Raw genomic sequence first — 27092 nt, 5'->3', positions numbered from 1 at the left:
CATTAATACTGCGAGCGTGTAAATTTCAAAAATCTGATTACGCAATTTATCCCGCTCGTTAAGATTTTCAATCAGCTCTAGCTGAGCAGCGTCCTCTCGCTCCTCGCTAGGTTCGAACTTATACGAAATTAATAGGGATCCATTTACCTCCTTCATAAACTCACGAATGCGTTAAACGCTCTATCAAAATGAGCTTGCATTCTTCCCTCATCTTCATCCGTCTGTAAATTAATTTCTAACTTTCTACGTTTGTTCGAAGGAAACCCCATGATTAAAATGTGGTCACAAATTAGGTTCTGGTGCTAAGGTTTTCTGCGTTCTCAATACAAGTCCAACAGTTGCTGTAGCAACGACTTATCAAGAATGTACAATCAGTCATCACACAGTATAACCATGAAGCTAGCTCACTCCCTACTACATCTAGCGAATAGTGAACAGCTTCGCTTGGAAACTCGTCCCGAAGCTTACTTAACAACGTATTCCGGTAATAAGAAATTTTAGTCGATTCTTGTGAGGAAGAGGAAAATTCTATTTTCTACATTTCTTCAAATGTGTTGTTACCAACAAACAGTAAAAAATGTTCATTACTCGAAAATTCGGTGAAGAGAAATCGCACTACAGCAGCTGTTACCTCCTGCTGGCTTTCATATGCTTTACTAAGGTTCATCACATACACTGTGAAATTAAAGAGAGCACACCCTCTGTTCCATAGTCCTATACAACTACCAGACAGTTCTTGCTGTTGTTCTGCGCTCAGTTGTCCTGCTTCACCTTGATCACGCTGTGCACTTGCATCGGCTTCTTCCCCTCGATGTAATTGCAATCGTCGACCCTATATGGTAGAATATACTTGATATTCGGATCCATCCTCAATCTTCACTTTCTTCCACTTCATCATAGCAACACAGACCTGAAAAGAAGCAGCACATAATATTTTAAATTAATAAAACAGTCATGCAAATAAGGGAAAATTAAGTTATATCTGAGAAAGAATAAAGAACTTCATAATTACTTAGTTGAAATAAATGTTGAAGTTGTTGATATTCTACTGTAGGAAGCACACTCGATGACGCCCCGCCTCCCTGCCTTTATACATCATTTTCAAATTATTTTTTAATAAATTTATTTCTCAGAATTCTTCTCCAGATACTTTTTTGCAAATTGAGCTGGTAGGAAAACATTCACCATCTCCTCAACTTCACCCTCAATATCGGCTATTATTTTCCCTCCGAAACGTGTTTTCACTGCTCTCAGTTCTTTAACGTTAAAGGTATGGTTAATTTGCATCTAGCTTAATTTTCTGTTATGAAAATGAGGTGCCTTTGCTTTTTTTTATTAAATTTCAGAGTCATATCCACTACTTTGAGAAAGTATTGCTTTCTTAGAAATAACAAGCTAAATAAACATAAACTCACTTACTGAAGAAGAAAGAAATGTAGTAGAGATGTTCTCTTCCCACTAGATGATAGTTAGCATGCCGTGCTCTGTTCCTTAAATACTCCGTGCCACCACCTTCATTCCTCACCAGTTGGGTGGAGTTATTGCCGGTTAGCCTTCACTCAAAATTACAACTTCCCATAATCATCCTGTTCACCTTTTGCGTATAGATAACCTTCAACCAGCTGTGAAGCAGATCTTGCCTATTAACACCCGCACTGCACCTCTCCTTGTTTGTTTTCCCTTACCCACAGTAGGGGGCCTTCAGTAAAGAACTACTCACTTCTTGTATAAGCTGTCATCTGTCATCAGCAAGTAAACTTTAAAGCAAATCAAGTCGCCCCATGGTCACTGCACCTCGACCGTAATAACCTTCAAGAAATAATTGCCTCTTACATAAGTAAAGATCCCGATGTGTAGTTAACATTCCGCACACGCATAGCCTTGCCAGTGCCCCGAATGCTGGCGCAGAGGCTGAAGTGATTCAGAATCCCTAAAAGTTGCCTACTCCTGTAATAATTAAGAGGAGAATTCCTCAAGGCAGTATTATTGGACCTTTGTATTCTCTTATATATATCAATGATATGTGTAAAGAAATGGAATCAGAGATTAGGCTTCTTGCAGATGATCTTATTCTGTACAGAGTAATAAATAAGTTACAAGATTGTGAGCCACTGAAAAATGACCTCGATAAGGTTGTAAAATGGACAGTAGGCAATGGTATAATGATAAACGGTGTTAAAATCGGGTCATGACTTTCAAAAATAGAAAGAGTCCTCTCAGTTTTAATTGCTGCGTTGATGGGGTAAATTTCCTTTCGGAGATCATTGTAAGGACCTAGGTTTTAATATAAGAAAATATCTTCATTGCGGTAATCACATGAATATGATTGTAAATATAGGGTACAGATTTCTGCACATGGTTATGAGGATATTTAGGGGTTGTAGTAAGGATATAAAGGAGAGGACACATAAGTCTCTGGTAGGACCCCAACTAGAGTATGGTCCCACCGTATGGGACCCTCACCAGGATTACTTGATTCAAGAACTGGAAAAAATCCAAAGAAAGGCAGCTCAATTTGTTCTGGGTGATCCCCGACAAAGGAGTAGCGTTACAAAAATGTTGCAAAGTTTGGGCTGGGAAGACTTCGGAGAAAGGAAAAGAGGTGCTCGACCAAGTGGTATGTTCTGAGCTATCAGTGGAGAGATGGTGTGAAATGAGATCAGTAGACGAATAAGTTTGAGTGTTGTCTTTAAAAGTAGGAAAGATCACAATATGAAGGTAAAGCTGGAATTCAAGAGGACAAATTGGGGAAAATATTCAATTATAGGAAGGGGAGTTAGGGATTGGAATAATGTACCAAAGAAGATGTTCAATAAATTTCCAATTTCTTCGAAATCATTTAAGAAAAGGCTAGGAAAACAACAGATAGAGAATCTGCCACCTGGGCGACTGTCGTAAATGAAGATCTGTAGTGATTGAAGGCAACAACGTCGGGAACAAATCAGACAATACTGGGCAAATATTAAAGCTCGACGAAGAAAACAGTAGGATTAAGGAGGTTCATATCTCGTCGAAACGATAATAATAATAATAATAATAATAATAATAATAATAATAATAATAATAATAATAATAATAATAATAATAATATTTATGTACCCCTTAGTCTTTTTTCGTTAGGAGTAACCTTTCTTGAGTTCACCTCATTTATTTCTGGGGTCACTGGAGCCACGTAGCTTTTTCTTTTTTTACAATTTGTTTTACGTCTCACCGACACAGATAGGTCTTACGGCGACGATGGGACAGGAAAAGGCTAGGAGTGGGAAGGAAGTGAGCGTGGCCTTAATTAAGGAAGGTATTAGCCTAGCATTTGCATCGTGTGAAAATGGGAAACTATCGAGAACCATCTTCAGGGCTACCGACAGTATGGTTCGAACCCACTACATCCCGAATAGAAGCTCGCAGTTGCGTTCCCCTAACCGCACGGCCAACTCGAGCGGTCATTTTGGTTTTGGTTGGGGTTTTATGGCCGGGTACCCTTCCTGACACTACATCATTATTGAGATGAAAATTCTGAATTCAGTAACAATCGAGCTCGAAAGTTGGCATTCCATAATAATAATAATAATAATAATAATAATAATAATAATAATAATAATAATAATAATAATAATAATAATAATAATAATAATAATAATAATAATAATACATGAATATTAATAATGTTCCTAGTATACTAAACGTAAGATACGGTAGTATCAGTGGAGTGAATAAATGCAAGTTCCTAGGGAAATATAACAGGCGAATAGACTCAATAACGAACCAAAATTATGAAGATCAGAAAATGGAATTACCTTAATATTTAACAAAACACGTAAATTTATAATAAAAGTTCAGTCACAGTTAAAACCGAAATACAAATGTACCACACTGTTATAAAATTGAACTCATTTTTGAAGCAGATTTCTTAGTCTTTAAAAAGGGAGAATTTAGAGGAGGTGATAAAAACGAAAGGCAGGTATTAAGGCAGATAATTCGACAGAGAATATTTCGGAAAATTTGGAAGAGAAGAATAAATTTATGGTTAAACGAACAATTATCAGAGGCTCTCAGGAACATAATTTATGTTTATGAGTAGGTAAGATGTGATGGGTCTGGACCACCTCAGCCTCGGCGCCAGCGCGCACGCGTACCTCATTTAGGGGCCTCTTACTGGCCAGGGGGGCGAGGCGCGTGTGGAATGTGAACTTCACATACCCAGAGGTCTTTATGTAAGAGGCAATTATTTCTTGAAGTTTACTGGTGTGGGCAAGGTGCACTGACCATGGGACAGTGACTGGATTTGCTTCACTAGGTCACTTGCTGGGGCGCCTCTCACTGGCCAAGGGGGCTAGGCATGTGTGGAATGATAACTACACACTCAGAGGTCTTTGTGTAAGAGGCAATTGTTTCTTGAAGGCTACTGTTGTGGGCAAGGTGCAGTGACTATGTGGCAACTGGATTTGCTTTAAAAGGTCACTTGCTGGTGAAAGGTGAACAGGATGTTAGTTTATGTAAAAAAAGCAACTTGTTCTTTACTGAAGCCAACCCTCCTCCTCCGCTACTGTGGGTGGGGGAAAAATAAGAATTGGGGCAGTGCAGCTGTTACTAGGCAAGATCTGCTTTGCAGCTTGTTGAAGGTTATCTCTATCACGAAAGGTGAACAGGATGTTTATGCCAGGTTGTAATTTTGAGTGAAGGTGAACCAGAGACGACTCCACCCAAGTGGTGAGGAGTGAAGGTGGTGGCAGGGAGTATTTAAGGAGCACAGCACGACATGCTATCATCTAGTTGAAAGAGAACTTCTCTACTACTGCTACTGCTTTTCCTTCCTCTTCAGTAAGTGAGTTTAGGTTTATTTAGTTTGTTAATTGTAAAAGAAATAGCAATTTCAACACAATGGATATGCTAATGAAATTAAATAAGATAGCGAAGGCACCACCGTTTCATAACAGAAAACTAAGCAAGTTGCAAATTAACCATCCATTTATGGTTAAAGAGCGGAGAGAAGTTCGGTAGGAAAGTAATAGCCGATATTAAGGGGGAAGATGAGGAGACCGTGTGAGAGCTTTCCTGCCAGCGCAATTTTCTGGAGAAGAATTAGAAGACATTTTTCTAAACCTGAAAATGATGTATAAAGGCATGGAGAGGGGCCACCATCAAGTGTGCTTCCTACAGTAGAATACCGACAGTTACGGCAGTTATTTTAACTAAGTAAGTATGCAGAAGGTCTTTGCATTCTTACATGTAACTGCTATTTTACCTTAGTTGTATAATTTTTTTGTTAATTGAAAATAGTATGTGCTTCTCCTTTTCAGGTCCGAGTTGCTATGATGAAGTGGAAGAAGTGGAGATTAAGGCTGGATCCGAAAATCAAGCATTTCCAACCATAAAGAGTCAACGATTGCAAGTACATCGAGAGTAGGAAGTCGTCGCATGTGCACAGCCTGATCAAGATGAAGCGGGACAACTGAGCACAGAACAAGAACAAGAACTGTCTGGTAATTGTATTGAACTATGGAATAGAGGGTGTGCACTCTTTAATTTTACAGTATATGTGACGAACCTGAGTAAAGCATATGAAAGCCAGCAGGAGGTGACAGCTGCTGTAGTGGGATTTCTCCTGACCGAGTTCTCAAGTAATGAACATTTTTACTATTTGTTGGGTATAACACATTCGAAGAAATTTACAAGATTGAATTTTCCTTTTCATCACAAGAATCGAATAAAATTTCCTATTACCGGAATACATTGTTAGGGAAGCTTCAGGACGAGTATCTAAGCGAAGCTACTAGATGTAGTAGGGAGTAAGCTAGCTCGATGGTTATACCGTGTGATGACGGATTGTACATTCTTGATAAGTCGTTGCTACAGCAACTGTTGGACTTGTCTTGAGAACGCAGAAATATTTAGCACCAGAACCAAATTTGTGGCCACATTCTTAGTCATGGAGTTTCCTTCGAGAAAACGTAGAAAATTAGACATTAATTTAGAGACGGATGAAGATGAGGGAAGAATGCAAGCTCATTTTGATAGAGCGTTTGAACGCATTCGTGAGTTTATGAGGGAGGTAAATGGATCAATAGTAATTTCATGTAAGTTCGAACCTAGCGAGGAGCGAGAAGATGATGCTCAGTTCGAGCTGATTGAAAATCTTAACGTGCTAGAGGAATTGCATAATCGGATGTTGGTCATTTATTTACATGCTCGAACTGTTAATGGGCTAACTTTTCAGATAGAGGATCTGTCTGCTTTCCAGTGTTAGCAAATTGAGGAAGCCTTACGTCGCAGAGTGTACACAATAGCGGTGGTAAATGTAAAAAATGATTTCTTACTTCCCGAAGAGTTCCTAGATAAATCTTACGTGTGCTTTAATAAATATGTAATGAAACCACTTAACACACAAACATTAAAAGTAAATACCGTTCTCTGCAGACAACATGTTCTTCACGATAAAATCGCTAACAATTATATTCATTCAAGGAATACAGATGTTACCGAAGGTACTAATTTATTTACTTATTTGGGAAACCAAAACAGCGAGAAGCCGAATTATAGAGTTCCGCAATGAAATACATATTTACAATAGAGTAGCACAAGGCAAGCATAAAGAAAAGTGGAAGAATAATGACGAAAAAACATCTAACGATAAATATAGAGGAAAAAATTAAAAACTAACATAATTAGAGACACAACATAACAAAAACAAAAAATAAAGGCTAAAGAAACGAGAAAAATTGTTGAACCTAAAACGAAGAGAAGAACTTATAGCTAGGCACAGTAAGATAAATGCAGACATAACACTTAAGTAATGGTATAGCACAGTAGAAAATAAATATTATATTATGTACCGATTATGAAAAAATTGACAGAGTTCGAGGCTCGTGATTCGGGTTGGTCTCGGCTACGAATTCGTGAATTGCGGATAAACATTAATAAAAATGTTGGTTTTCACGCGGGCAAGTCGCCGAGTAGTCTAACGTTGCCTTTAGCAATTAGAAACAAGAAAGCAGTTATTAATCTGCAGAACACACGGGATGCTTGTTTTGCATGGAGTGTCGTTGCTGGCTTAGTTCCAGCTAAACATCATGTGGATCGAATTTCTTCTTATACACATTATAATTTAGTTCTAAATTTAAAAGACATACCAATCCCGATGGAAATGAGATACATGAGAAAATGTGAAGATCAAAACGAAATCTCCGTGAATGTACTCGGAGCGCAGTACGACGAGAACAATTGGGTGTGCATAGGACAGAAAGAAGCCAATAAAGAGTTGTACCTTTGCACGTTTCACATAAAACGTGTGAAAAGAAAGTAGATCTACTAATGCTTCAGATTGGCGACAGTGAGAAGTATAACTACTGTTTAATTAAGAATCTTGCACGTCTTGTGCGCTCATCTCTTACGAAGCGTCAGAATAGAATTTATATTTGCTGGCGATGTTCGTCTTACTTCCAAAATGAGGAAAAATTACCTCTGCACAGTAATGACTAAACAATTTCCGGTGGCAAAAACTATAATGCTTTCAGATAAGGAACGACTAGTTTACTTTACAGAGTATAAGGTTAAAGAGACAGTGCTTTTTATTGTGTATGCTGACACGGAATGCATACTGAAACCTGTGTCTACTTGGTTTGCAAATTAAAACACGTCGCATTCAACTCCTATGCACGAACATGTACCATACAGCGTAGCGTATTATTTACACTGTAGTTTTGACAGAGATTTGTGCTCTTTCAAACTCTATCTAGGTAGTGATTGTGTTAAATGGTTCGTAGATGAGATGTATAACTTAGTGGACACGCTTGCGACGTATTATTTTGAAAGGAAACCGATGTTACCATTCACTGTTGAGCAAGAAAACAATTTCCTCTCGTCTACATTATGTCACATATGTGAGAAGGAAATCGTAGATAATGAAACTAAAGTTCACGATCATTGTCATTTAACGGGTGTCTACAGGTGATCAGCACATCAATCGTGTAACTTACAGTATCGCAGAATTTCTACCTTGCCGGTAGCATTCCATAATTTGACTACCTATGATGGTCATTTTATAATCAGAGAACTGCATAGGAAAAGAGGGGATGTTGTGACAAATCTCGGAGAAAACATTAAACTGTTAGCAGTGAACATGGAGCGATACAAGGGATTTTCAAACTTTATACGTTATAACCAAAGACAATGTGTTGAACTAAGATTTATAGACACATACAACTTAATTCCTTTTTCGCTGGACAAAATGACACTATTACTTAGTGAGGACTCAAAGCTTGTAACGAGACGGTATTTCACCGATGATTTACAGTTTAAACTTGCTTCTCGGAAAGGGATATTTCCATACGAATATATCGGTAGTATGGAGGTGTTAGACGACATTAGTTTGCCGCCAAGGAGTTCATTTGTTAGCTCTTTGAAACTGTGTCGGAAGAAAACTACGCGTTTGCTCACCTCCACGTTGGGTGAATATTCCGATCTTTACTTGAAAATTGTTACTTTACTCTTGGCTGATGTATTTGAAAATTTTAGATTGAGTGGAAAAGAGACACATGGTATTGATGCAGCTCATTTATACACGGCAACGTCTATGGCCTGAAGTGCTATGAAAAAAATAACAGCTGTCCCGTTAGAATTACTTCAAGATGTTGTCATGCTGCAGTTTCTCGAACGCTTTATACGCGGTGGCAATGTGCAATGCGTTACACGGCATGCAGTAGCAAATAACAAGTACATGTTAACATACGATGAGTCCAAACCGGAATCATACACAATGTACTTTGACGTGAACAATTTGTATGGATTCGCAATGCAACAATTTCTTCCAACCAGCGGCTTTCAGTGGGTAAAGAACGTCGAGAATTTAGACATTATCTTCTTCTTCTTCTTTTCCTACCGCTTTTCCCACACCTGTGGGGTCGCGGGTGCGATCTGTGTCGCACATGTGGATTTGGCCCTGTTTTACGGCCGGATGCCCTTCCTGACGCCAACCCTATATGAATGGATGTAATCACTATTGCGTGTTTCTGTGGTGGTTGGTAGTGTAGTGTGTTGTGTGAATATGAAGAGGACAGTGTTGGGACGGATACAAACACCCAGTCCCCGAGCCAGAAGAATTAATCAGAAGCGATTAAAATCCACGACCCGGCCGGGAATCGAACCCGGGACCCTCTGAACCGAAGGTCAGTACGCTGACCATTCAGCCAACGAGTCGGACGAGAATTTAGACATTATGAATCTAGAAAATGAAGCAGATGTAGGGTTTATGGTAGAGGTTGATTTAACCTATCCCCCAGAACTTCATGATAAACATGCCGATTATTCTTTGTGCCCTGAAAAATCTACGAAAGTAATGAGCACCCTTTACAACAAGGAACGGTATGTTCTTCATTACAGACTATTAAAACAGTGTGTAAAATTAGCTATGTAAGTAGCTCGCTTTTACAGAGCGATTCAATTTAATCAGAGTGCATGGTTAAAATGCTACACTGATTTGAACACAGAAAAACGAAAGTTAGCAAACAATGAGTTCGAGAAAAGTTTCTATAAATTAATGAATAACGCAAACTTTGGTCGTCAATTAATGAACGTAAGGAAGCTGCGCAAAATCAAATGGGTCACACAGTGGGACGGTCGTTTTGTTTCTCGTACGTTGATCTCAAGAGCAAACTTCAAACGCCGTATCATAATGGACGAACAGTGTATGATTATCGAAATGAAGAAACTTCAAATTCTTCACAATCAACCGGTTTACCTCGATACTACAATTTTAGAATTGTCAAAAATGAAAATGAACGATTTTCACTACAACGTTATTTTGAGAAACAGTGATTCAAACTCACAACTACTATACACTGACACCGACAGTTTGATATACAATTTTTTATTTGATATATACGAGTTTGTGAACGAAAATTCAGTTTTTGACACAGGAAACGATGAGGCAAATAATCCTTTCCAAATTGAAAGAAAACTTTCAGGTGAAATAGGCTTAATAAAGGATGAAAACGGTGGAAGTATCGTTGAAGAATTTGTAGGTTTGCGACCAAAGATGTATGCTATTAAGTTGTGTGAAAAAGGGAAACCTACTTGTAAAGCTAAAGGTGTCAAGAATGTTGTCGATCACCTCACAATTGATCAGTATAGACGTTGTCTGTATGAAGGTGAGTGCGTGACCAAACTACAAGTGCGCATCACTTCTACTTCTCATTCTGTGTTCACGGTTCGTCAAAATAAACTATCACTCACAGGTAATGATGACAAAAGGTACATCACAGACAACAAAATTAATACATTACCATTTGGACATTACAGTCTTGCAGAGAAAATCTTAAATTAACAAATTATAACCAATGTATAGCAGCCATTTTTGTGGGAGCTATCTTGCATAGTAGGCTCCCTTTTTTGTGTATGAAATATGTGTAAAAATAATGTAATTTACTCTGTAGGTGATTATCAAGTAATAGCAGGAGAAGCTCTTGTTTCTTCTGTAATTCATTTATCATAAAAATAATGTAATTTACTATGTAGGTGCTTATCAAGTAATAGCAGGAGAAGCTTTTGTTTCTTCTGTATTTAATTTATCAATTTTTTTATTGTAGAATTTTGTTCTTTCTTCTGTATTTAATTTATCAATCTTTTTCATTTTAGAGAAAATTGTATTCTTATAGAATTTCGAACTAGATAAACATTAAGCTTTTTGTTTCTTTTATTCAATGTATTGTACTCTATTTATACTTTCTCTTTTAAAGTGCACTGTAAACCCTAAATTTTTTCTTTATTTTAAACAATTGTACTGTATGTCTACTTTCTTTATATATTAAAGTGCATTGTAAACCTTTATATAATATTTTTCTTTCTTTTTTCGAAAAATAAAAGCCAAAGTAGATGATCAAAAGTTGTTAAGAAGTTTTCTTTCAACTATCCTGCCCCATTAGTTCCTACGCCACCTCTCTTTTATTCCTTGTACTCTGACTAAAGTAGGAGTAGGAGAATGAAAAAACGTATATATTTCTTTTTAAATTACATTCTAATTTATTGTAAGAGAAAACTACAGAATTTTTGAAATACATTTTTGACAGAATCTTCATAATTGCCACCGCGAGGAGAGACCTGCAGAGGAGAAAAAAGATAATTAGTTGATAGCAGAATAAAACAGAAAAAGAAAGCAAGAAAAAGGAAACCATCATCTATTTTTCTTCACCTTAATAATTGTTGAATTAGTAGCTGATATTAAGCTTGGACGTTGTTGTCGTTGTTGAATCCTGACAAGCATGGTGTAAGTTCGTCTTCAGATGATCTGGTAGATACTGCCAGAGCGCACTTAACTGATGTTGTTCGCACATAGTTAATAAGTTTTCAGGGAAGAAAGCCCACTCAAATTTATTGAATCTGCTCACACCTTCTTTCTTGAATTTGTTTATTATTGAACACACTATTCTCATCAGACCATCTAATGATTTTAACCAACTACGAACTGCGTGAACGTTGAACATAGCACAGCTGCCTGAATGTCTTGCAACATGTGGTAAATGACGCGGACAGTCAACAGGGAAACACCCGTTACGCATTATCCTTAAATCGGCCACACCTTCTATAGTATTCAAGTCAATTATGCATGAACGAGGATACTCTTGCAGTGCCATTAGACGTAATTAATGAACACAGTTATACACAACCAGATATTAGTATTGTTGATCATTGAGAAGACTGAAGAGCGACGTAAGCGTGAAATCTAAATTAGGTACACTCGTACCTAATATAGCTGTAGATAACACATTTGTAGACGAATCTATTACAACAGGCTATCTCGTAACCTCCAGTAGGTAATTTCTGAATTTCAACTATCACTCCTCTAGGTTATGCTCTCATGGTGTGTCCGATATCGAATAATTGAAGCAGAGAATCTTCTCTCTCTTTCATATATACACAGTTAGGAAAAAAGGAAGAAAAACTCGCGCAAGGTTATTCGAAGGAAATTTTTTCATTCGTTAGAGGTTTATAATTTATTATGCGATTATGAATAATAATGCAATGCAGAGTAGTGTTGGCTGGAATAGGTTCGTTTGTTTCAATTTCAATGCGACCATCTACAGAGGAAGATTTTAACGATTCTAACTGTTCCGTTAATCACATTTCTTCTTGATGTTACCTTGATTACACACGAAAAGAGAATAAAGTAATTTCTGTAGGAGAAATAGAATTTATATTAGTCGGTAGCCTAGCGACTGCAAAAAAAATTCTTGTTTGCGGTTAATCTTTTCTTGTAGCCTACACGATGAGATTACTTTTAGCTTGACTCTATATTTTACTCTTCTGTCTGCTTCCTCTTTTAATCCTCGCTACCATGATGTTGTTCAACTGTTCCTTACTCGAATGATGGTACGCAAGTGTACGCTTTGTGTTATATACGATTACTGTATTTTAACTGGACGAATAAGTAACTCTACTGTTACATCCTCATTTTGTAAGTAGATTGGGTTTTCGAACTGATCTTCGAGTACGGCAGAACTATGTTGAATAACACTAGTGTTTACCGGTAAGAAGCTTATAGTTGACGGTTGAACTACAATAGGATGGACTGCTGGGACAAGCGGTTTAAAACTGTATAACGTTTGTTTACCGTTGATATAGGAACCGGAACCCAACACGAGATTACAACATACGCAAATCGAGTTTACGTTATTAATTTTAATAAGCCCCCCTGATATATGTAATGTATTAGCTTCATATTTCTGACGTGAGAATCCTAACAAATCTGCAATTGAGTCGGAAACGTCAAAGTCTACGTCTAGGTTTGAAGACATTTTACAGCGAAGATAGGTCTCTCGATAAGTAATAGTAATAAGTTTACTATCTCCCTCTAGAGAGTCATTCACCTCTTCGAGAATAGGGAAGTTGTTAATTATTGCTTCTTGAACTAGAGCTCCTATTTCTGAAAAAGTGTAACTACCTGCAGGTAATGTGATTACAGTTGTTCTTTCTCCCTTCATTTTAATATCAATCAGCTTATTTGTGCTATTAACGCTCACGTTACCTATTTCATTCAGCTGTGATTCATGGTTAGCATATTTCTCATATACATTTAACAGATAACATAAGCTAGTACCAACGCTGTTTGGTACATTGAAATCAACGCCAAACAGAGAAGGCATAGTAGGTTTGTTGTTACTAGTTGAGATAAAAACTAAGATTTGGAGTGTACCCTTGCAGAAATAGTTTCACATTTTAATAGATAGCAAACATTCTATTTTTGCAACGAGATCTTCGAATTCATAAATACTGTACATTCTGCTACACTTAAAATGATGTTTATATTATTCAAATATATAGCAAGCCTATTACTTTTACTAGTGACATTTAGAATACTATTAGATGTAAATAGTGCGGCAAGTCCTATTTCATAGAAGGAAGATCTATTCAAGTGAATCGGGGTTTCTAATACTACATCAATCTTCGAGTCTCTACCCTCCAGTGTGATCCGTCTTTCATAAGGCATCGTGAACACTGAAAACAAATCCTAAGGTCGTGCTTTATTTATACAGTATAAAATAGTAAACACAAATGTCCACAAATTGGTGAATTAAAAGTTGTAATAAGAATTAATATTATACCGAATGTAACAATTATTTAAATATTCTAATACCTCTTTAGGGGGACGTAAATTACCAAAACTATCGAAGTAGTACACATATACACCTCGTTTACTGAACGCAACCCAGTGCGAACAAGATTTACTTATCGGATCTAAATTCAAAATACAACTCATTTTGACGAGAAATTTTCGGTAACGTATCTCTCCTAAACACACCTCTGAAGTAGGGAATTTTCAAACGAAATGCATAACGATATAGATCTATGTTAGTTAATGCTCTATTCGGCAGGTCTTTCATTATATTTTGTATGCTGGAGGATTTAAGTAAATGCCCTTTCCTTTGTGTCGAGCAGAAAGCCCTTTCCCACGCATTGCTTCTAGCATTCAATTGTGTCGCTTCATTTCTTTTAATTCTTCCTGTGCGGCTATCGCATTGTTTACAGCCGATACTATGCCCGCAGCTCCACTTGCTAGACCGTCCAAGCCCGACAAGGTTTCAAGTATCGGAAGGAGTGGAAGAAAACCACCTTTCGTTTTTTACGGCACGCTGTCTTTTTTCGGTTTTAAAAGTTCTCTTCGATGTTTTGATTCTCTTCCTCGTCTACCCCCGCCTACTTTAGTTTTCGCTTTCATAATACCCGTAACTGCTAGTGCAGCTGCTCTTCCTCCCAATGATGCGTCCTGAGAATTTACACGAGATCAAGCCTTAGAGGCTAAGATTTCATCTGCTTCTTTCCTTCTGTTCTGATCTTTGTATATAGCATAAACGATATCGTGTTCTTTACATGCCTTATCTAATAGATTTATTCCTTCATCACCACGCTTAATTCGCTTTTCTTACTTTGTCCCAGGTCATCAAAATTCATAACCCGGTATGTGCAATTCTACTGGTAAATTATCTATAGCTTTATTAGGAACTTTGCCTATTATTCCTCCTTTCCCTGCTCGTTGACATGGAGCTGGAACAACGTTGCGTCTTCGACGCAGCACACTCAAATGGGAGCTCCTGCTAGCATGTGTGTTATTATATACGAATTACATTTTACACGACGTGCAACTGTTGCATACTAAATTGTATTTAAGTTCAGATTTTTTTCTTTTTAGAAGGTAGGTAAGCTATATATATAAGAGAGATATTTTTCTGCTCTCCTCATTTTACTGCATCATGGCGTACATTCCTCGTCCGTTAAATTTAAAATTTGAGGTAGATCGGATAAGGACTTTCGCTAGATGGCGTGTACCGTGTATAGGCCCCGTAAGTTTAGCTAAAGCTGGATTCTACTACACGGGATACCTAGACGCAGTTAAATGTATTTTTTGCGGAATCGAATTATTTTCGTGGGAAAAAAGATGACGATCCGTTAACAGAACACAGAAAAAGGTCACCTTCGTGTCGGTATATGAGGGTTTGTGAAGCTGGCAACATATCACTAGATCTCTATAACACAACTGCTGTTCCAGCACTTCTTAATACTGATTGTAATGTGATGCACAAACCATATTGGAACTAGGTAAGTGAAGCAGAAGGTAAAAACTTGGTGTTTATTTAGTAATCAACAATAACTTTGATTTAAAAAACCACTCTACGTGTTGCTCCTGTGCACTCGATTGTTGAAAATTATTATCAAAAGAGAGTGATGGTAAAGGCAAGAAAACAATCGTTATCTTTACCTGTGACGAATCTGAACGAAACAAAACGTTCAATAAGACAGAAAATAAACATAGTAAACTGTTGCCGGACACAATACGCGGTATCATATGCGGTCCATCGAATGCAGGGAAGACTAATGTTATGATTAATTTGTTATTGCAACCAAAGGGTTACGATTTGAGAATATGTTTACTCAAAATCTTTGTCGCATAAGAAATATATTGAACTAGAGAAGCTATTAAAATCTATTAAAGAAATAAAAAGCGAGTTTTACTCTAATCATGAGCAAGTAATACGGCCAGAAAAAGCTCTAAGAAAATCCGTTTTTATTTTTGACGATGTAGCAAGCGACAAACAGCAGCACATGAAAGACTACTTTAGTAGAGGTCGACACTATATCGTGGATGTTTTTTACTTACGTCAAACTTATTTCTGCATACTCAAACATCTTATTAGAGACAATGATAATTTTATTATTCTGTTTAAACAAGATGCAAGAAATCTTCGTCCTGTTTACGATGATCACGTGAACACCGATATGAGTTACAACCCGTTCACTGATTTATGTTATCGTTGTTGGTCGCAGTCGAAATTCAAGTTTCTCGTTATTGATAAGGATAGCGAAATAAGCAATGGTCGATATCGATATGGATTCGATATATTTTATGAGATGTAAATACTACAGTGTATGCATTAACGAACTCACTTTCAAATTGTTGAGTAGAGAAAGAACATCACGATGGCATCAAACAGCAGAACTAGTTACGTGTATGTAAGGCGACCATCATCACGACATGATATATCCACTAAATCATATGTGGATGAAAAAATTTAATTAATACAAATTGCGTAACATCAACATCTAACAGAAACTTAAGTATTCATGGTAAACGGTTAAAGAACGCCGGCAATCCTATAAACATGGAAGATGCTTGTAATAAAAAATTATGTGTTAAGAACCGTCAAGGACAGTATTAAAAAAGAAGAAATACAGCGTGACTGTCGTGTCCTCCCAGGGACTTGAACCCAGGACTGCTATTCCCTCCGAGGATCGAACCCAGGGAACGTAGGAGGAATAGCTGTACCTGATGTATTAGGAATTAGCCTGTCATAAGAGGCTAGGAGTCAGGTATAAGCATACCTAATGGGCGTACCTGATAATAATTAAAAGATGTAAAATAATTATATTCATGGAACTGAATAGTCAGTTAAGAGTGGAAATCATGTTTCGTACATGTTAGGAAATCTTGAGTAGCAGAGAAGTTTGTCATACAGGAAGTGACTCATGTTGACAGGGCATGGTTCAGCCGCATAGACGCAGTAGAATATACTAGAAAGGTCTCTTGGATACGGGCTCTGATTGGCCAGAATCACGGAAAGTGAGGCAGTCACATACGCAGGTTACGACAAACTTCTAGAACATTGGGCGTTGGCCCCGGAGGCTATATAAAGGCAAGGAAGCCATTATTCAGGGCTTCTACTATTCACTTCGCGGACCAGTTGTCAGCAGAATCCCTGCCGGTCGGTAGGACAATTACGCAATCAGTAATAATAATAATAAGTATTATATACTTCGACGGACGACTAGTAGACAGACTTCTCGCTCAAGACTTGCCAACATAAGTCTTTATTTTATATTGTACATAGTGTACATATTGTAGTCAACCTTCAGTATCAGAATATATTAACTTCGTGGGAATCCACTTCGTCTTCCTCCTAATCTGCACCTTAGTTGAAACTTCCCAACCTTATACGTTCCAACCGCTCGGGAACGATCCAACCAACCTTCCAACCAATCTGACTTTTCCTAAGAGCTCACCTAATAGCTCAATCCTGTCTGTCACGACAGAAGACAAAAAATTTTTGGTGTCAGGTGTGGTGTGGGAAGCAGACAACCTCAGCAGAGAAGGAGACAAATTATTTGAAAGCCCCGCAGAAGAGGCTTAGCTCAAGAAAGAAGTAACGGCCCAGCAGAGTTCCGTTCCAGTGAGAGGTGCCAGCAGCACGACAGCAGCCTACTGAGCCAGCCCAGCGCGCGGTAGCAGACAGCGTCCAGAGACCGAGGATCCAGCCCATCTTCAGCACCGATCAACCTTAAGGGTGAGTGCTTATAATTTTCTCTTCACTAATGGCAGAGTCAAATGTAACGGGTAACCTGGTAGATAATGTCAGTGACGCAGGTTCGGATACGGGTAGTGTGCATGCAGAGGAACGATTGTTTATATCGGCATCAGAAGGCCATAAGTTAATCGGTCATGAATTTGACGGCAGTAAGCCGGAACGCCTCCGCGAATTTATTGCAAACGTAGAAGCCGCACATTGCATGGTAAGACCCAATGAGAAAGGATTATTCTTTAAATACATCCTAACGAAGATAACGGGTCCAGCTCGCGAGAAGTTACTATCACGGGGGGATATCATAAATTGGAGAAACGCAAAGAACGCGTTATGGGAATACTATGGCAAACAAGGTACGTTTGAACTATATTTATGCAAACTATTTCAGTCCAAGCAAGGGACTAAGAATTCCGTGGCGGAATGGGCTCACGAGGTCGAAGAAATAGTAGTCATGTTCAGAAACGCGATCTTAGAGGAAGAACCGATAGAAGGCCGCGAATATCAGCGCCGAATTATAGTTAAAATAGCAATAGCCGGTTTCACTCAAGGGCTCCGAAATAGGAGGATCCAGCACAAGGTGCAAGACAGAGATCCTAGAACGTTCGAAGAGGCTGTAAGTACAGCCAGGCAGGAAGAGGCAGTACTGCTCTCTCAGGAAGAGCGTGAAGCCCTGTACAAGCCACAACCGGTTAGAACCCCTCGTAAGGAAGGTTGGCAGGTAGTGCCTACAAAGGGCAGCTTTAAGGGCAATTTAGGGCGACCTCAGGCAACGGGAAATAAGCAAGGCAAATCCCGAAACGTATTGGTAACTTGCTTCAACTGTAAGCAAGAGGGCCATATCGCAAAAGAGTGCGAACGGCCAAGAACCAAGTCTGATACACCGGCTCCTAAGTGCACGTACTGCAAAAGGCTAGGCCACAAGGAGCGAGAATGTAGAAGGAAACTAAGAGACCAAGAGAAACCTACTACCGGGGAAGTAAGGATAGTCAGGTCTACGAAAGTACCAATCAGGGTACAATCCCAGCATGCGCAGGGAGCAGGAAATCGTAAGGGGCCATCTGAGCCCGTCATACGATGCTATGAGTGCAATGAAGTGGGCCATAAGAGGCCCGAGTGCCCACGACGAAATAAGGACCGTGGACGCACTCGTAAGCGGTGTTATGCCTGTGGGAGGCAAGGCCATTTACGGTGGCAATGTACCACCAAGCAAAGCCGAAAGGCTCAAGTCAGCCCTCAAGGAAGGGGCAAGCAAAGCCAAGAGGCACAAGTAAGCCCTCAAGGAAAGGGTCGTAAGGTTGTAACTCAGGCTGGTGTAACACAAAACACCCAAGACAAGCCGAATAGTCTTAATAAGACACGGTGTAAAATATGTAAGCGATGGTCTCATGATAGCAAAGACTGTTGGTTCAATACCCGGGACACGTTAAACTAATAAGGGGTCACGAGCAAGGGACTGCTGTGACAACCCCGAAGGTATCAAGTCCCGCCACAACAGAATTAGTTAAGACAGAAGGCTCAATCTTAATAGATTTAGCCGGTCAGAAGATCCCTACTAGATTTTTAATAGATACAGGTAGTGATGTATCTCTCATTAAGGAAAAGTGTGCACCTAAGGACGTTTTCGTGAATCGAAAGGAGATCCTCCAGCTGAAAGGCATCAGTGGAGACGTAGTATTCACGAAAGGGGAAGTTCGAATCCCGATAGGAGGAAAAATCCTAGATTTCCACCTGGTAGACAATGATTTCAATCTGAAGCAAGATGGGATCATTGGGAAGGATATCCTGCATAATAGCATATTAAATTACCAGGACGGTTATGCGCTAATAGCAGGAAAGAAATATCCCTTTGGTGCACGAGAAGCCGTATGGGTCACTTTGGAACCCCGAACCGAAAAGATAGTGGCTATCGAAGTAGATAAGAATAATGCCGAAGGCCTTGTTGAAAAGCAAGAAGTAAGACCGGGCGTTTACTTAGCAGAGTGCTTGACCAAGTCGGAAGATTACACGGCTATTGTCAGTATGTTGAACACTACTGATAAGGCTTGGAGATTATTGAGTCCAGTGGTAGAACTTCATGCTGTAGGGAAAGAGACAGCTGAATCACCCACTGTAGTAAATACGGTTGAGCGAGCCGCCTTATCTAGAACAAGCAGCGGAACGCAAGAGCACTCGAGGAATGGCAGTAGTAATAATAATAATAATGTCAGTGGTGAACAAGTGGAGATCAGGTCTCCCGTCACCAAATCTAGGGCTCAAAGATTGCGAGAGCAGTTGCGTTTAGACCACTTAGCGCCTAAAGATCGCGAAGAGATATGTGCGATCTGTACCGCCTACCAAGATGTGTTTTACTTGGAAGGTGATAAGTTAACGCACACGGATGTGCTGCAACATGCCATTCCGACACCCGCGGATCAACCTCCCATACATTTACGGCAATATAGATTGCCTGAAGCCCAGAAAGAGGAGATAGGTAGACAAATCGATAAAATGTTAAATGATCAAATTATAGCTCCTTCTACTTCTCCATGGTCCTCGCCCATACTTTTGATCCCCAAGAAAATGGACGCCTCTGGGAAGCAAAAGTACCGTCTGGTAGTTGATTTTCGTGAGCTCAACCGCATTACAATCGGTACAGCATACCCGCTTCCGTTAATTACGGAGATATTAGATGCTTTAGGAAAGGCCCGATACTTTTCCACCATGGATTTGGCGCATGGTTATCATCAGGTCATGTTGAAGCCAGAAGACAGAGAAAAGACCGCATTCTCTGCACTAGGGAGGCATTACGAGTACTTAAGAATGCCCATGGGGCTCAAGGACAGTCCCGCGACGTTCACGCGGTTAATGAAAACCGTATTAACAGGCCTAGAAGGCATAAAGTGCCTCTGTTATTTAGATGACGTCATCGTGTATGGTAGCTCGATAGATGACCATAACCAGAAGCTACGAGACGTATTGGAACGGCTAAGAGAAGCCAACTTAAAATTAGGACCAGACAAGTGCGAGTTCTTACGAACTGAAGTCACATTCCTAGGTCACGTCATTACGAAGGACGGAGTCCAACCCGATGAGAGGAAAACCCAAGCAGTGAGGGATTTTCCACAACCCACTACTACGAAACAATTGAAGGGATTTTTAGGGTTGTCAGGTTATTACCGCAGGTTCATACCTAATTATAGTAAGATAGCGAAGCCACTGTACGAACTCCTAAAGAAGGACGTACCGTATGTGTGGACAGAACAGCAGGAACATGCGTTCCAGGTACTGAAGCAGAAACTCATTGAAAAACCAGTTTTACAGTACCCTTACTTTGAGAAGCCATTCATTTTAACCACAGACGCAAGTGGGGAAGCGCTAGGTGCTATACTGTCTCAGGGTCCGCTAGGCAAGGATTTACCGGTGGCGTATGCTAGTAGGACACTAAATAAAGCAGAAAGAAACTACAGTACCACGGAAAGAGAAGCATTGGCCATTGTATTCGGTGTGAAATATTTTCGTCCTTATTTGTTTGGACGTCACTTCACAGTTGTGACCGACCACAAACCGTTAAAGTGGGTTTTCAGTGTACGAGACCCATCCTCTAGGCTATTGAAATTCAGGCTTAAGTTAGCCGAATACGATTTTGATATCGTGTATAAGGAGGGCAAGCGTAATTGCAACGCAGATGCTCTGAGTAGAATTCCTGCTACCTCTGAACAGGAAGTGAGAATAGTTAGCTCTGAAGGCCAAGAGCCAGACATGGCAGGCAATGGGGAACGAAGTAATGAAAGGACGTCGACTCCTAACATGAGGTCGAACGGGGAAAGTAAGCAGACAGACAGACTCAGCTCTGAATCCGAGGACGCTTCGGTAGAGGTGACAGAGCCTGAGAATGAGGTAGGAACGCCTGCTATAAGCAAATCGAAGGCTGAGCTAACAGAGCAGGAAAAACGGGACATAATCGAAGAAGCGCATGCTTCGCTGGTCGGAGGTCACCAAGGCATTACCAGAACGTATGCTAGGGTGAAAGACCACATCCAGTGGGATGGGATGCACAAGGACATAGAAAACTATATTCGTTCATGTCCTTCGTGCCAAAAGAATAAGATTACCGGGCCAGAAGTGAGAGCCCCAATGGTAATAACAGACACTCCAGCGACAGTGTTTGATAAGGTCTCATTAGATATCGTAGGCCCTCTAGACTTAACAGAGGCCGGAAATCGATATATACTCACCTGTCAGGACCAGTTATCAAAGTACCTGGTCGTGAGTGCAATGCCAGATCAGACCACAGAAACAGTAGCCAGAACACTGATAAATAGTGTGATCAGTATTTTTGGAATACCAGGAACGATCTTAACAGATCAAGGTGCGAATTTCATGGCGGACATGTTTAAGAAACTGTGTCGAACCCTACGGATTAAGAAGGTACACACAGCCGCTTTCCGTCCACAATCAAACGGAAGTTTAGAAAGGTCACATAGAGTGCTAGGTGAATTTCTGAGACATTATGTGTGTAGCTCTCAGAATGACTGGGATAAGTATCTCCCAATGGCTATGTTTGTGTATAATACTACCAAACATACTAGCACTGGTTACACACCATTTGAATTGATATTCGGAAGAAAGGCCAATATTCCAGGCGTACTACAGAGAAAACCTGAGCCAACTTACAATGAATATCAGAATGTGGTAGAAGAATTAACACAACGACTCCAGGAGAGTCACGAAATAGCCAGGAAAACTCTAATTAAGAGTAAAGAGCAAGAGAAGTGTAGGTACGATGAATCACAGAACGAAGTTTCCTTTAAGGAAGGAGACCTAGTATTGCTCCGTAATGATGCTCTAAGACGAGGGCGTAGCAAATCAAAATTATCGCCACCATATCAAGGCCCCTATAAGGTCATAAAGGTAAATGGTGTGAACTGCACACTGGAGCTGAATAAGCGAGGAAAACGAACCACTCTTCATAAAAATAGATTGAAGCTCTATATTGATTAGAAGCGGGCATAAATAGTTGTATTTGGTTCTGATTTCGGCCGCGGTAAACACACTCCCTTTACCTCAACGGCATTGTGAACTTTCGATGACTGCTGATAAGGTTAGTATGAAATACCCTGTCAAGTCACGTGCCAAATTAGGGATACCGATGTTAGAAATTTAACCTAGAAATTCCAGAACCAAGGATTATTGGTACGGGATGTCAAACAGTGCACGATCCTCAGTACCCGTCAGAAAGACCACAGTGGCGAGGCTGTGAGTCTAGATGTCAACCCTCGCCAAACTTGACCCACGAGGTCTTGAGCTGAGCACAAGGCTCACTCATGTAGTGAAAGCAGAAGGCTTACAATTTAGTTCAGAGTTAATAGGAACATTGCTAATACGCAGCATAGTATTTTATTGAACGGGCAGGATAGAGAAAAGGCTACACAAAAATCACTAATATGAAAGGTAGGAAATTGCGAATAGGTACAGTCACAGAGTCACAAATCGGTGTTAAGAAATTAAACAATACGGTCAAATACACGGTAATGCTCTCACGAAGGAAGGAATAGAATGAGTCCTGTAGTAAGGCACACGGAAAAACCCCGTGTGGCGCCGGAGATCAACATAAGTAGTCCTGTATACCAGAATAGCACCACAGCCGATCCAGCTTGTCGTAGGAGGCGACAAATGGATCCTCATAGGGAGCGGCCTTGCATTTTGTCTTAGCACAAGTGTGGGCGCCCTATGGGAGGTGTGAATCCCTTGGGACGGATTCCACCTGGGGTATGTCACCATTGAGCCGGTGGCTACTCAAGGAGGTGTGATATCTGCAAGCGCAGAAAACCACCCAAAGAGAGATTGTGAACTACAACCAGGTCTTGTTGTTAGACAGGAAAGTCATACTAGGGGCATGAATTATAATGAATCCATACCAAGGCATCATATGCCACTCTGCAAGCTCCATGCACGGTTACTCTGTGCCACTCTGCGCACAGCGAATAACTGGGGAATGTATGTCCCATAAGACGTTATCCTCAAGGTAAAATTCTGACCTTCAAATTACATAGCCGTTACCCTGGGCCGGCAACGCTATGTCTCCTATCAGAGGATGTTGAAGGCAGAAGGTGAGCCACCCTTTGGCCGGGAGTCACCCCTTGAGAAGACCCCGTAAGGCGGGTAGTTACCTAAATGCTTATGGATAAGCCAGGTAAGAAGAACCATAATCTGCATCCAATAGCATATTGGAAAAGGTTTTTGCGAACTCAGAACTCATGATACCGAAGATTACCGTGAGATGAAAAATGAGTTGAATACCATACTCATAGGATAGAACCGAACCCGAGACCCCTGGCTCCGCGAGCCAGAGTGCGGTCAGTATAGACAGTAATCCCTGTAGAGTTACTCGAATGTCATTCGGAAATGAATAGTGATGACCTGTTGTGTTAACACCTTAGTGTTGTGATTATCTAACGTAAACGTAAGACAAGCGTAAGACAATGTTATGTCAGCATTGCCAGAAGATAAGATGTATTGACTTGCGAGCCAGCACGGCCAAGCATGCATGAGGTCCAGTAAGCGGTCAGAGGCAACGACTTTGATATTGATAAGGCAGCACCGTTAGACTTAGAGATAACCCATCCAGCGAGCCAGCAGGCGTGTACTTCGAAAACAAGAGAGAAACAGAACTGTACGCGGCAGTGATTAGTAAAATTAAATCGGTTATCTGAATCGTATATCGTAACCATGAGGACCTAAATCGGACACAATATCGTGCACTATATCAAGGAAGGAATTGACATGTAATAGATGGGTTCGTGTAGATGTGTTGAGTATTCAGCCCGAAGGCTGATTGGATCCTCGAAGGGTCCACCGTAATTACTGTAGACGGCCTAAATGCCATCGGAGAGGTGCGCTAGAGCAAGAAGCATGAGAGAGCTTCCGTTGCTTTCCTCATTTTGGGATAAGGGATACAATAGGACATTTTCAAAGGGATAGATGTCAGACATGAAAGACAGGCGGAATAAACGTGAATTAATCCACGTAGTAGATACCATAACTAGGACACTATTTGGCATGTTAGTGTTATTAACACACGGAATGATATTACCGTGAATGAGATAATTTCAGTGGAAATTGTGAGCAACTAAGCAAATTTCAGAGGCTTTCCGACATTCGGAATTGCAATTATTGTTAAATAAACACCTGATTGAATTGCAAGGTGTGTTACTTCAGCTGCATGAGCACTATCAGATAATTTTAGATAAGTATTATAAATGCTCGGTTAGGACTAGTACAAGTACGAATACTTAGTCCAGATGATATTTTAAAGGCTTACAAGAAGGTACAAGGGGAATTTCCCAAAGGTTATGACCTGCCAATAGAGATAAGAGAAAGTTATGGGTATCTCACATATCAAATTTCAACAGTGAGCGTGTACCTAACAAAAGACTCTTTGGTATATATTTTAAAGCTTCCATTGACAAACGGAATTAAATATTCCCTGTATAAATGTGTTCCCTTCCCTACGAAAATAAAGAACAACCCCAACCACTTTGTATACCTACAGGAAGAAAAAGAGTATGTAATCTTAGACAAAGAGAAGCAAACATACGCACAACTAGGTAAGGAACAAGTGCAAGAGTGCAAATTAATAGAGGACAATCAAAGGTTGTGTAAATATAATTTTCCTCTAAGAAATGTAATTACCAAGAGACCTTGTATAATCAGTTTGTTAACAGGTGTAAATCACCTTCCCGAAGATTGTGAAAAGAGGGTATTGCCAATTTTCGAGCTCACTTGGATTCCTGTGAATGATAATAAATACATTTACATATCCCCTAATGAAACCCAAGTGACATGCATTTGTAAAGAGTCTACTAGTGATGTAAAATTACATGGTCTAGGTATAATAAGTTTCATGGATTTGTGTACTGTGTATTCTGTAGATAGTAAGATACAAAGTTCAGGGAGTATAAACTCCACCATGAAAAAGGACATTATACCAGAAATTGCGTTGGAATATGATTGTTGTGAATCAAGTTATAGTAATATAAAACTCAGTGAGATTCCTGAGTTAAACAAAGTGACTGTAGGTAACTTATTAAATCATGTAAACGATCTGAAATGGACAAGCCAGAAAGTAAGCGAGGTCGAACGCTTAGTGCAGCAGCAAGAGACTGAACTCAAGCATAATATAGCATTAAGATATATAAGTGTATACCAAATTGTAACTTGGAGTGTTTTAACCATAATGATAGTAATATTGTGTTGTTGCTGTGGCTGTTGTAAAAGTTGTAAGTATAAACCCAAGTGTATTGAGGACTACAAGGAACGCTGCCCCAATCTCTGTATCTATCAAAATGTAATTACTGCCAACAGTAAGGCAAGGGTATCGGACGAAGACATTACCGTCCAATTTAAGCAACACAGGGCTACTGGAAGGGCCCCCAGTAAGCCTGATTTGCAATCAGAGTTAGAATTAATAGAAACACCGGAATCAAGGGTGTTACCGGAAGAGATATTGGCACAGCGTAGTCCCACTAGTAGGAGAGTAAGCTCCAAAAGGTTGTAATTCATAAGCTGTAAAGAATACAGTTTGAGAGTAGCGAAATGAATGCAAGAGATGTTTGCATTCATTTCTCCCTAGGGGAGGGAGGTGTCGTGTCCTCCCAGGGACTTGAACCCAGGACTGCTATTCCCTCCGAGGATCGAACCCAGGGAACGTAGGAGGAATAGCTGTACCTGATGTATTAGGAATTAGCCTGTCATAAGAGGCTAGGAGTCAGGTATAAGCATACCTAATGGGCGTACCTGATAATAATTAAAAGATGTAAAATAATTATATTCATGGAACTGAATAGTCAGTTAAGAGTGGAAATCATGTTTCGTACATGTTAGGAAATCTTGAGTAGCAGAGAAGTTTGTCATACAGGAAGTGACTCATGTTGACAGGGCATGGTTCAGCCGCATAGACGCAGTAGAATATACTAGAAAGGTCTCTTGGATACGGGCTCTGATTGGCCAGAATCACGGAAAGTGAGGCAGTCACATACGCAGGTTACGACAAACTTCTAGAACATTGGGCGTTGGCCCCGGAGGCTATATAAAGGCAAGGAAGCCATTATTCAGGGCTTCTACTATTCACTTCGCGGACCAGTTGTCAGCAGAATCCCTGCCGGTCGGTAGGACAATTACGCAATCAGTAATAATAATAATAAGTATTATATACTTCGACGGACGACTAGTAGACAGACTTCTCGCTCAAGACTTGCCAACATAAGTCTTTATTTTATATTGTACATAGTGTACATATTGTAGTCAACCTTCAGTATCAGAATATATTAACTTCGTGGGAATCCACTTCGTCTTCCTCCTAATCTGCACCTTAGTTGAAACTTCCCAACCTTATACGTTCCAACCGCTCGGGAACGATCCAACCAACCTTCCAACCAATCTGACTTTTCCTAAGAGCTCACCTAATAGCTCAATCCTGTCTGTCACGACATGACATTTTAGATCTTAAAAACTAAATACGTGACATATGTGAACTAGAAGAGGATACAGTTGATTTTAAGAACAAACTGGTGAAAGGAATAGCTCCAGCGATGAATGGAAACGAAGCAGTTTCGCTTGACACAATGCGTACGCACACTAACAATGTGCAGAGAAATTTGGAGAAACGAGTTAAGTACGTTTCAGCACGCATAGAATATGTTGACTCACTTATACGTGATATCGTAGAAGATCACCTTCCTTCGACTGACAATAACCTCAACACGAACAACA

The 27092-nt window shown here is 39.9% G+C and overlaps 1 long non-coding RNA gene across 2 annotated transcripts in view; it reads right to left on the bottom strand.

The window, feature by feature from the left end:
• Positions 1–549: 549 nt before the first annotated feature.
• The window catches only part of LOC137501887 (uncharacterized), a 57204-nt gene continuing 30661 nt past the window's right edge, over positions 550–27092 (bottom strand). The window contains exon 4 of one of the 2 annotated variants that reach the window (XR_011018673.1): positions 550–910. This is a non-coding gene — a long non-coding RNA (uncharacterized lncRNA). Of the gene's footprint in view, positions 911–11025; positions 11092–27092 lie in introns of those variants that run through there. The other variant, XR_011018674.1, reaches the window with a different exon arrangement.

This window comes from Anabrus simplex, chromosome 8, assembly GCF_040414725.1.
Source record: "Anabrus simplex isolate iqAnaSimp1 chromosome 8, ASM4041472v1, whole genome shotgun sequence".
Classification (NCBI taxonomy): Eukaryota; Metazoa; Arthropoda; class Insecta; order Orthoptera; family Tettigoniidae; genus Anabrus; species Anabrus simplex.
Note: the sequence above shows the minus strand (reverse complement) of the source record. Positions and strands in the feature narration are given on the sequence as shown.